The following is a 10,802-nucleotide window of genomic DNA, read 5'->3' as shown; positions in this document are numbered from 1 at the left end:
CAAAAGATGAGTCAATATTTTAACAGTACATGGAAACAATAGATAAAAGAAATCACAATCCGATGTCAGGTAGCATAATTAATCCACTTTCATTGCATTGTTAGAAGAATTCTAATGGTAAAAAATAGTTTATTTGTGCACAAAATATGCATCTCTGATGCTCAGAAGTTCAATATCGTGACATGATCTATGGGGTTCTGCAACACATCCATCAAGCATGCCACGTTCCGAGTTCCAACATAAATATTACGTTCCTCAGTACAGATATGCAGTAACCAGCATGGGACATGATGGACTAAATGACCTCCTTCTGGTGTTTTAACCATTCTACTGTGCTGCATCTATATGGCCATCTTCCAAAACCATGCAGGTCTATTCATCATCAGAAAATACAAAGAAAGCAGTGTTGTAAATATGACCATAATTGAACAATGAACAAAAAGTGTAGCTGTGCCATCACAACAACAAAAAATGACCATATTTTTGTGATGGTGGGGTCACAGGTGGGGGCATGCATTATACATCATGATCCCAGAAGGCATCATTAGATGCCAATGCCTCCGGAAAGTGAAGCAATTTTTAAATGGAAGGCAGGAGGGGTGATTCAGGAACCCGCACATCACCAATTAAGTGATTGTTGAACTCGTGATAGGCTCATTAAAAACTTCAGAGTAGCAGTTTTAAATTTTCAAGGGGAGGCAGGGGAGAAAGCAGCATCTGGAACACGTCAGGGTGCAGCTGCTGTGGGCACATTGAAGAGCTATGAGGGCGACTGGAGACACAGGTCAACTTTCTTATGAATCGGAGAACAATGCTCAGCTGCTCACTCAGTGGCACAGAGGAGCAGGGTGGTTTGCATTTGTGAACAGTGAGTGATCAGATTCCTGAGAGGGAGATGAGGCTGCTGACATGACTTGAAACAGCAGAGGTTGGCAGGGGAAGCTCTGTTGAATAGGCCAGTGCCAGTTGACAGACTTAAACTGGGAGTCAGCTACTCAGATATTGGACAGATTAATGAGGCAACGCTTTCAACAGATGCAGCTTATTGGTCAGGAGGAGGAACCAAGAGAAGCCCAGCAAGAGGCTGCAAACGAGAGAAGGCACTACCCTAGCCATCAGGGCATTACCGGCCAAGCGTCAGCTACTTTCAAGCAGCAGAGTGCCAGAGCCATAGGAGACTGTATCTATCCAGGCGGGTTATGCTGGATATTTGTTCTCTGGTCTAAAATGACCTGATCCATCATGGCTTCCATGGCAGGTCCCTACTTGCAACAATCATGTTCACCAGGGTTCTGAATATGTATGTATCAGGATGTACCAGGAATCGGCTGTGGATTTGCGTGCTTTCTCGCAGTCAGCAATCATCATGCATCAGGCAAGTGATAGATGCCCTATTAGAGTGGGCATGAGACTACAATAATTTTGAAACAGATGGGTCACTGCAGGCACAGGGGACATTGGGCTTTGCCATTATCAGTGGACTCCTCTGGCCTATGGGGTCCTCACCCTAACTGTCCATCACCTAGGAGGCCGGTTTAGCTCATTTGCTGGACAGCTGATTCTTGATGCAGAGGGAGGCAACAGCCTGGATTCAGTTCCCATACCTGTCGAGGTTATTCATGACGAGCCACCTCCTCAACCTTATCCCTTGCCTGAGGTTAAATCACCACCAGTCAGCTCTCCCCTTCAAAGGGGAAAACAGCATGTAGTCATCTGGGGCTAATATGTTTCCTCTAGTAATATTTGCAAAATGGAACAAGAGCAAATGTAAAGAGAGAGAGAGAATGCTTCACCTAGAGGAATTGCATTTAGCAGTTAGTGTACTGTGGGGAAATAATGATGTTTGATAAGCAATAATGAGTTGAAAGATGTGGCAACCTCTCTCTGGTCGGTTCATTGAAGGAAAACTGATGGTCAGAACATCAGAAGGTATTGCATGTGACATGTGATTTTTAATGTCCACCTGAGCTGCTGTAACAGAGCGAGAGAGAGACATGGGGCTTGATTTTTAGTGCCTGCCAAGGATGGCATCGGAGGACAGCTGGTTCTAAAAATAACCCCAATGATTAGAATGCTGGCTCGCCAGCTCCAAGCTATCCCCTGGGCCATTTATGTCGGAAGGGGATAGAGAGGCAAGTGGAAGCAGGGATACCCATCCATAGGCGAACCATAGCGAGATAGCCAACACACTTTGTTATGATTTGTCAATCAGCCTCCTGATCACCCCATGTGGCAGGGGCCAGTTTAGGAGCCAATCAGAGGCCTCCCAGTGGCAAACAAGGCAAGCCAGTGCTCGAGACAGGCCTCGGGGTGCATAATCAGTTGCAGGACAACCTGCCCCCAACATTGATGGCCTAGTTGTGATCCAATTTTTAATTTAAGTTTATAAAAATGGAGAAAAGGAACCTCCGTTTTGGAGCACACTCTCCCTAAATTACAGCCTGCCATGTTTCCAACTGGCAGGCCTCTGATTGCCTTCCAATTTCAAGAGCAGGTCCACAATCCTCAAATCGATGGTGGGCATCATTAATTAGCTATCCCTCTGAATATAGGGACCTGTTACTCTTTCCTCCCGATGGTGGATCCAGGACCCAAAAGCAGTCCCTTCCTCATTTCCTATCCCCGGAGGGGAAAACCTTCATGTGATCTTAAGTTATTGCTTTCCTTGAAGGATCCACTTCTGGCAACATAGGGCACTCCTTATACTGCAATAGAAACTCCTCAATGTCTCCAAGTCCTACAATGGGTCTCCAGCTCACAACCTACTCACAGTTGCAAGAGTGTTGCCTACTAGAACAACCTTAGTAGAGCAGATTTCTATAGTTGTCTGTTTGGCCATCCATTATTTTTTTCAGGGTCTGAGAGAGCAAGTCATCATCTTTACATTCCTAACCGTGACTTCAACTGTTATCTTGAATTATGGGATTGCTGTTATTTCTCGCTAAGGTTACTAATGAAGAATTACTACCTTTCAGCAGTGATTGGTAAGCTGCTGTCACAACTAGTATTTTTACCTTACTGCAAAAGCAATAAGTCCTTTGGACAAATCAACAACTTCAAACTCATATTTTAGTTTGCAAATGGCAATAGAATTATACTCCATGGAGTTTGGCAATAGAGCAGGCCAATGGATAAATTGGGTGGGCAGCAAGGTAGCACAGTGGTTAGCACAATTGCTTCACAGCTCCAGGGTCCAGGTTCGATTCCCGGCTTGGGTCACTGTCTGCGTGGAGTCTGCACGTTCTCCCCGTGTCTGTGTGGGTTCCTCTGGACTGCTCCGGTTTCCTCCCACAGTCCAAAGATGTGCAGGTTAGGTGGATTGTCATGCTTAAATTGCCTGAGTGTCCAAAAACATTAGGTAGGGTTACTGGGTTACAGGGATAGGTTGGAAGTGTGGGCTTAAATGGGGTGCTCTTTCCAAGGGCTGGTGCAGACCCTATGGGCTGAATGGCCTCCTTCTGCACTGTAAATTCTATGATTCTATGAAATGCTGCAAACAACAGCAACACTGAAATACATTTGTACCCTTTTTGTATCTGGAGCCAACGTTCAACTAAATGTTTGACTTTTGCTTTAAATGATTGGTCTGAATGCACCATTAGCATCTGTATTTTATTGTCCTGTCATCCATTGTTTGTGCTCTTCCAGAGGTCTAGCGCAAGTGCAAAAATTGCTTAAAAATTCAAAAGAATCCAAGTGGCAATACAGTATGCAATCTGGACTGCTTAACTTCTGGACATTAAAAACAAACTGATGTTTGGTAGACGTGCTAGCATCATGGTTCAACTCCACTACTTGAAGCAACATTACTGGAAACACGTTTAGAAAACAAATATATAATATGATCTTTATCAGTGCCACAACTAGTCTGACATTAACACAGCAATGAAGTTACTGTGAAAATCCCCTAGTCGCCACATTCCGGTGCCTGTTCGGGCACACTGAGGGAGAATTCAGAATGCCCAATTCACCCGAACAAGCACATCTTCCTGGACTTGTGGGGGGAAACCAGAGCACCCGGAGGAAACCCACACAGACACGGGGAGAACGCACAGAACTCCCGCACAGACAGTGACCCAAGCCAGGAATGAACCCGGGTCCCTGCCGCTGTGAAGCAACAGGGGTAACCACTGTGCTACCGTGCCACCCAATGTAATGATTTAAACCCGGTCAGCATTGTTTGCTGATGATTGCTTCATTCATATTACAATTTAGATTTTGAACAACAAATAGTATTATGTGGCAACATTGGTCGGGGCAGAGTGTACAAGAGCAAGGAGGTTATGCTGAACTTACACAAGACAAGTGTTCAACCTCAGCTGGAGTATTATGTGAAAACATGGGAGAGAGTGCAGAAGAGGTTTATAAGAATGGGTCCAGGTATGAGAAACTTCCGTGTTGAGAATAGATTGGAGAGGTTGAAACTGTTCTCCTTGAAGAGAAAAGGTAAAAGAGGAGATTTGATAGAGATGTTCAAATCATGAAGGGGCAGGACAGAGCAGATAGGGAAATACTGCTCCAGCTCACAAAAGAATCAAGAACGAGAGGGCACGATTTAAAGTGATTTTCAAAAGAAGCAAACGTGATACGAGAAAAACTTTTTTCACACAAGGAGTGGTTCGGGTCTTGGAATGCAAGGCCTGAAAGTGTGGTGGCAGCCCGTTCAATCGAGGCATTCAGGAAAGCACTAGATGATTACTTGAAAATAAATAATGTGCATGGGGTCTGGGACTTGGCAGGGGAATGGCACTAAATTCATGATGCTCATTTGGCGAACTAGTGCACAAACATAGGACCCAATGGCCTCCTTCTGAGCTCCGGGACTCTGTGAAACAGTGCAGAAAGATAAACAGTACAATCAACCATTTTCAAAAGCAAGTCATGATAATTAACGTCCATTGGTCTTCCTTTTCACAAGTGATAAGGGGGAAACTAAATCTTTTGCTATTTCCTACGATTGTTGGGTGATGGTCATGATTCTTGCAAAAGAGCACTTTTAGATGTACTTCAAAGCAATAGTCCACCCTGAGTATCACTGACCCCTTCACCGTTCCGCTTGTATAAATTGCATATACAGGCAGAAACACAGTGACTGTTGTTTCGCGCACTTACGGTACTGTATATCCATGCTCATGCAGTATTTTAATGACAAAGGTTTTTTTTTGCGTCCATCAAGGTAACCAAAACCCAACAGTTACCCAATAACAACTCAAGTCTTTGTTACAAGATGTAACCTAAGGATGTTGGTTCTGTAAAGCCACTGAACAGAACGTTTGATGCCTCTTTAACACAGTAATAGAGTTGAATGATTCTTATCACTTCCGAGTACATTTCAATGTTGTTAAATATTAAAAGCCTCAGGTTTTAATTGCAATCCTAAAGTGGTATTCACAAGATAACAAGTGGAAACTTCATACCTGGGTAAAAGGCCCAAAGTAGTGAACATTTTTTGGAATACTTTCCAAATGCCTACATGTCTACACCACCACGGAGGAAAAAAACAATCAAAAGTAAACTTTTAAATTAGCATTATGCAAGGTTTTAAAAAGCCGTTCAACAGGCAGCACGGTGGCGCAGTGGGTTAGCCCTGTTGCCTCATGGCGCTGAGGCTCGATCCCGGCTCTGGGTCACTGTCTGTGTGGAGTTTGTACATTCTCCCCCTGTTTGCGTGGGTTTCACCCCCACAACCCAAAGATGTGCAGGGTAAGTGGATGGCCGCACTAAATGACCCTCCAATGGAAAAAATTAATTGGGTACTCTCAATTTTTAAAAAAGCCAAAAAAAACCTTTCAACGGTGATCTACAAAGGTATTTACTGTCTCCAATATTAAAACTAATTTCGGAACTAGCTTTATGAAAATCCCATACCTCAATATTTATTATCTGCGCCAATACATGTATTTAAATTTTAAATTTAGGGTTATGTTGAACAAAAGCTTTTCCCAATAATAATGTTAGGACTAAAGTAAGTAATTTACGATTTTGTGTCCTCTTAATCTGATTGTTTTTTTGATGTATTTTATGTTAGCAACTGCAACGCTAAAGAATATATCTTAAAAACTAGACATCAGTTTTGAAACAATGCACATGTTAACATTGATCAGATCTGCCAGCGCTAACAATTATTTACCATTGATGGTAAAAAGTACTCAAGCTAGAACCATCAAGTTTATTGGCATACCTGTTGTAGCGTTTCCTTTACCATTTATCCCAAATCATCCAGACCAATTTGACCAAATGAAATACATGTCTCCCGTTCCCTCATTTACTTCTTTACTACTATTAGCCCAGAACCAAATAGAAATGTGGTGAAGTAGTTGCGGGTGCAGGGGATTGGTTGTTTTTTTCTGAACTTTCTTCCCACACCAACTGCAGTGAAAGACAGGCACCAGCCTTATTTTCTGCGAATGTGTTTTTTTTTGTAGTTCAATGTCGTATGAATGAAGGCTCATTTTTTAAAAATCTGCTGAGATGGTTCAATTATTTATATAATTCAGTGGGTAATTTTAATACAGCATATTTATAGGTAGAAAAAATACTGAGGGGAAATAACCCCACAAACTTAACCAAATCTTTTGTTTGTACAGGTACACATTTTAAATCATGCTTAGTGAATTACATAGCACTGCCATCTCATGGGGTTACTTTTTTTTTCCTGTGGCAACTTCAAGCGATGGATGTCCAAGAAACTGAATTTGGTGCCTAATTGACAACCATGCTTGTAATCAAGATCGGCTCGTTAGCAGCTTATACCAAGATCTTCCCAATTTTTTGACCATATTGTCGAATCAAAGCCAATTTACCCTGAATTGCCCCAGGGTTCTTTGCCAGTTCGGACAGTCATGGAAAATCAAAAGGATATGGGTAACTTTGTGAGTGAACATGGAAAATGTTGGAAATACTTGTGTGTCTGGCAGTGTCTGGAGGGGAAAGGAGAGTTTAGAGTTTCCGATCCATGAACTTTCATCGCATTATAATTCTGCAGTTATATATATGTATCCTCCTGAAGACTTTGTGAGATTGGATATTGATATTGAGATCTAAATTCTAAGGGACATCTTTGATGTAATATGAAACAATAAAAACGTATTTTGAAAATAAGAGTAGGCCATGAAACCTCTTGAAACCTAATCCACCACTCAACTGGATCTGCAAGCTAACTCCATATTTTTGTCCCAAATATCCACATACCTTTGGTTAACAAAATCTAACAATCTCAGGTTTAAAATTAACAATTGATCTTGCATCAATTGCCGCTTGCGGAAGAGAGTTCCTAACTGATATCACCGTTTTTGTGTGCTTTATAATTCCACTCCTGAACCATTGAGCTTCTGATTTTGATTGTGCCCTCTCGGTTAGACTCCCCACACCACAGAAATAGTTTCACTCTGCCTTGTCTGTTTCGTTTTTCGTTCCAAAAATAAACTTTATTCATAAAATATTTGAAAGAACATTACAAACATTTCAAAATGGCCATCATGGAAAGTGGAATGATATTAAGTTCTCCACATCGATGTTTGGCGAGATGTCGGACAATGCTGGAATCAGGAAGGCTTTTGAGCAGAGAATCGGTTCCAGCGCCAAAATCGCGGCGTACACTGATTTCACAGCAAATATCAATTCTCTGTTGCCTCAACAGCAGCGTCAATGCATTCCAGAACGCATGTACAGTGAATGATGTTGGCATATCAGTAGCGGGCCAGACCCGGTATTTTCCAGGGCCTCTGAGATTTTTCTGCCTCCAATGGGCTGAAATCCCAGGCCGGGCGCGGGGGGAGTAGCAGGAGACGGCCAGGAGCTGGGCTGTGGGCTAGTGGTGGACGGGCATGGAACACCATTGCCACACCCTGTAAGGCAGCCATGCAGCTGCACATGCAACTGATTGCCCACTGTGAACGTAGGGCCACAGATCGCATGGGTGTCTACCCAGGCCATCCCCCTAGGTACCCTCTGGCCCCAACTGATCCATTAGCCATATGGGCACGCGCGAGTGCAACCAGTGTCATCTTGTTGGCTGGGATGGTGTATGTGGGGAGTGAAGTGTGTATATGAGACTGCAGCTTTTCGGTCTCCCGAGTGTCAATCGCCAGCCCATTGGAATTGATTGTGTTCCACATGATGCCAGTGCTAGACCCTTAACAGGCGTTGAATCGGCCCAGGAACAGCGCCAGTTTTGCTGTCGTAGAACTCCGAGAGTCCTGCCCCTTTGTCAATGTGGTGGTATGACTAGGAGGTTTACGGTACCTCAGAGTAGTGCTGCCATTGGTGCAGAGGACTCGCTGCCCATTAGCTCAGGCAGATCATGTGTCTCTCTGCCAATTGGCTGAGGTCAGTCATGTGACTGCTGGCCGAGAGGCCAGTAGCCCCTCCCACAAGGCGGGGTATAAGAACCTGTAGCAGCCGGCAGTCGGCCTTTCTCTGTAAGTCAACTGCGGGCACACAACTAGTTCATTAAAGCCTGATATTTGGAACTTCTTCACGACTCGAGTCCAATTGATGGGGCATCAATTTAATGAACTAGAATTTGGAAATGGAGCTTCTGATCAAACCAGACTGCCTCCGCGTCAGCCCGCATGCTACAAATGCGTCAGCAACTTTTAAACATTGGCTGGCGTGCTTCAATAGTTACCTCACCACTACAGACAGTCAACCAACAAAGGAGCAGAAACTCCACATCCTCCACTCGTGCATGGGCACTGCCATTTATTCAATGATAGATGATGAACAGGACTATGACACAGCTATGGATCTCCTGAAAGGACATTTTCTCAGGCCTGTAAAGCAAGTCTAAGCACGGCACCTCCTGGCAACAAGGCAACAGTTCCCCGGTAAGTCCCTTAATGAGTTTTATCGGGCCCTCATTGTCCTGGGAAGAAATTGCGCCTGCCCTCAAGTTACCACGGTGGAGCACATTGAACTGCTAATCAGGGATGCCTTTGTCGCAGGCATGCAATTCTCTCAGATACGCCAGCGGCTCCTAGAGAAGGACACTTTGAGCCTCACTGAGGCACGGACCCTCTCATCCTCCCTGGAGGTTGCCGACCAAAACGCCCGTGCATATGCCCCCGGCCGCGCGGCGACCCCTTGGGCAACTTGGCACGCACCTCCCCTCACTCCCGCCGAATCCGCCCCCCCCCCCAGGCCTGCACTGCGGCACGCCCCGATAAGCCCACGGGGCCCCGCTGTTATTTCTGTGGCCAGGCCAAGCACCCCCGCCCGCGCTGTCCGCCCCGCTCCGCATTCTGCAAGAGCTGCGGTAAAAAGGGCCACTACTCCGTGGTCTGCCAGTCCAGGTCGGTTGCTGCTGTTCCGCACAGCGACCGCGGATCACCCCCCCCCCCCCCCGCGCCCCCCACCCCAAGGCCCCGGGCGGCCCACAGACATCTCTGCCCCCGCTCCCAGCCACCACGAGTGACTCACGGACGCCGCCATTTTGGGGCCCTGACGCCACGTGTGGGACCCGGGTGCCGCCATTTTGGGCCCCCGGATGCACGTGCGAGTTACGGGCGCCGCCATTTTGGGACCCCGACTCCACGTGCGGGCCCCGGGCGCCTCCATTTTGGGACCCCGACTCCACGTGCGGCCGACGGGCACCGCCATCTTGGGTCAGCACGGAGGACCCCACCAGTGAATACTCCATGGGAAAGACGACTCAGCGCTCCTGCCACGACTCGCTGCTGTGACATTGGACAATCGCGGCCCCGCACGCTCTCCACGGCGACTACGCAAATCCTCCTAAATGGACACCCCTCCCCTTTTTCTCCTCTCCTCGTCTCCCCCCCCCCCCGGCTTCTTTCTCCACAAAGGGTGAATGTGGTGGAATGACTAGGAGGTTTACGGTACCTCAGAGTAGTGCTGCCATTGGTGCAGAGGACTCGCTGCCCATTGGCTCAGGCAGGTCATGTGTCTCTCTGCCAGTTGGCTGAGGTCAGTCATGTGACTGCTCGCCGATTGGCCGAGAGGCCGGTAGCCCCTCTTACGAGGTGGGGTATAAGAACCCGTAGCAGCCGGCAGTCGGCCTTTCTCTGTAAGTCGACTGCCGGGCACAAAACTAGTTCATTAAAGCCTGATATTTGGAACTTCTTCACGACTCGAGTCCAATTGATGGTGCATCAGTCAACACTTAGTCTCAGGAACTGAGAATCCAGCTGCAAACCTATTGCATTTACTGTCTTGGAAAATGTGACCAGATCACCCATATCCATCTAAAATCTAGCATCATTCTGGTAAACCTACACTGCACTTCCTCCAAGTTCAATATATTCTTCTTAAGTTGTGTCGCAAAATTGCTCACAGTGCTCCAGGTGTTGTCCATCCAGTAGAACTGCATCATGATTTCCATCCCCTTGTACAGTGGTCCTCTGGATTTAAAGGCCAATATTCCTTTGCCCTGATTACTTTCCGTACCCGCTGTTGACATTTTAATGATTTATGCGCCTAAATGCCCAAGTCTCCTTGGACCTCCTTTTCTAGCTTTTCGCCAGTGTTAAAAATACACACTTCTACCTTTCTAGGTTCAAAATGCATGCCCCTCCATTTGCCTCTATTGAAGTGCATTTGCCACTGTTTGCCCATTCACTTGATGTATCAATATGTCCGAAAATGTAACATCAGAAGAAGCTGAATTGATGCAGTAAGGGGCTGGTTTAGCACAGGCCTAAAGAACTGGCTTTTAAAGTAGGCCCAGGAAGGCCAGCAGCATGGTTCAATTCCTGTACCAGCCTCCCTGAACAGGCGCCGGAATGTGGCGACTAGGGGCTTTTCACAGTAACTTCAATTGAAGCGTACTTGTGACAATAAGC

Source organism: Scyliorhinus canicula, chromosome 13 (assembly GCF_902713615.1).
Source record: "Scyliorhinus canicula chromosome 13, sScyCan1.1, whole genome shotgun sequence".
Taxonomy (NCBI): Eukaryota; Metazoa; Chordata; class Chondrichthyes; order Carcharhiniformes; family Scyliorhinidae; genus Scyliorhinus; species Scyliorhinus canicula.
Note: the sequence above shows the minus strand (reverse complement) of the source record.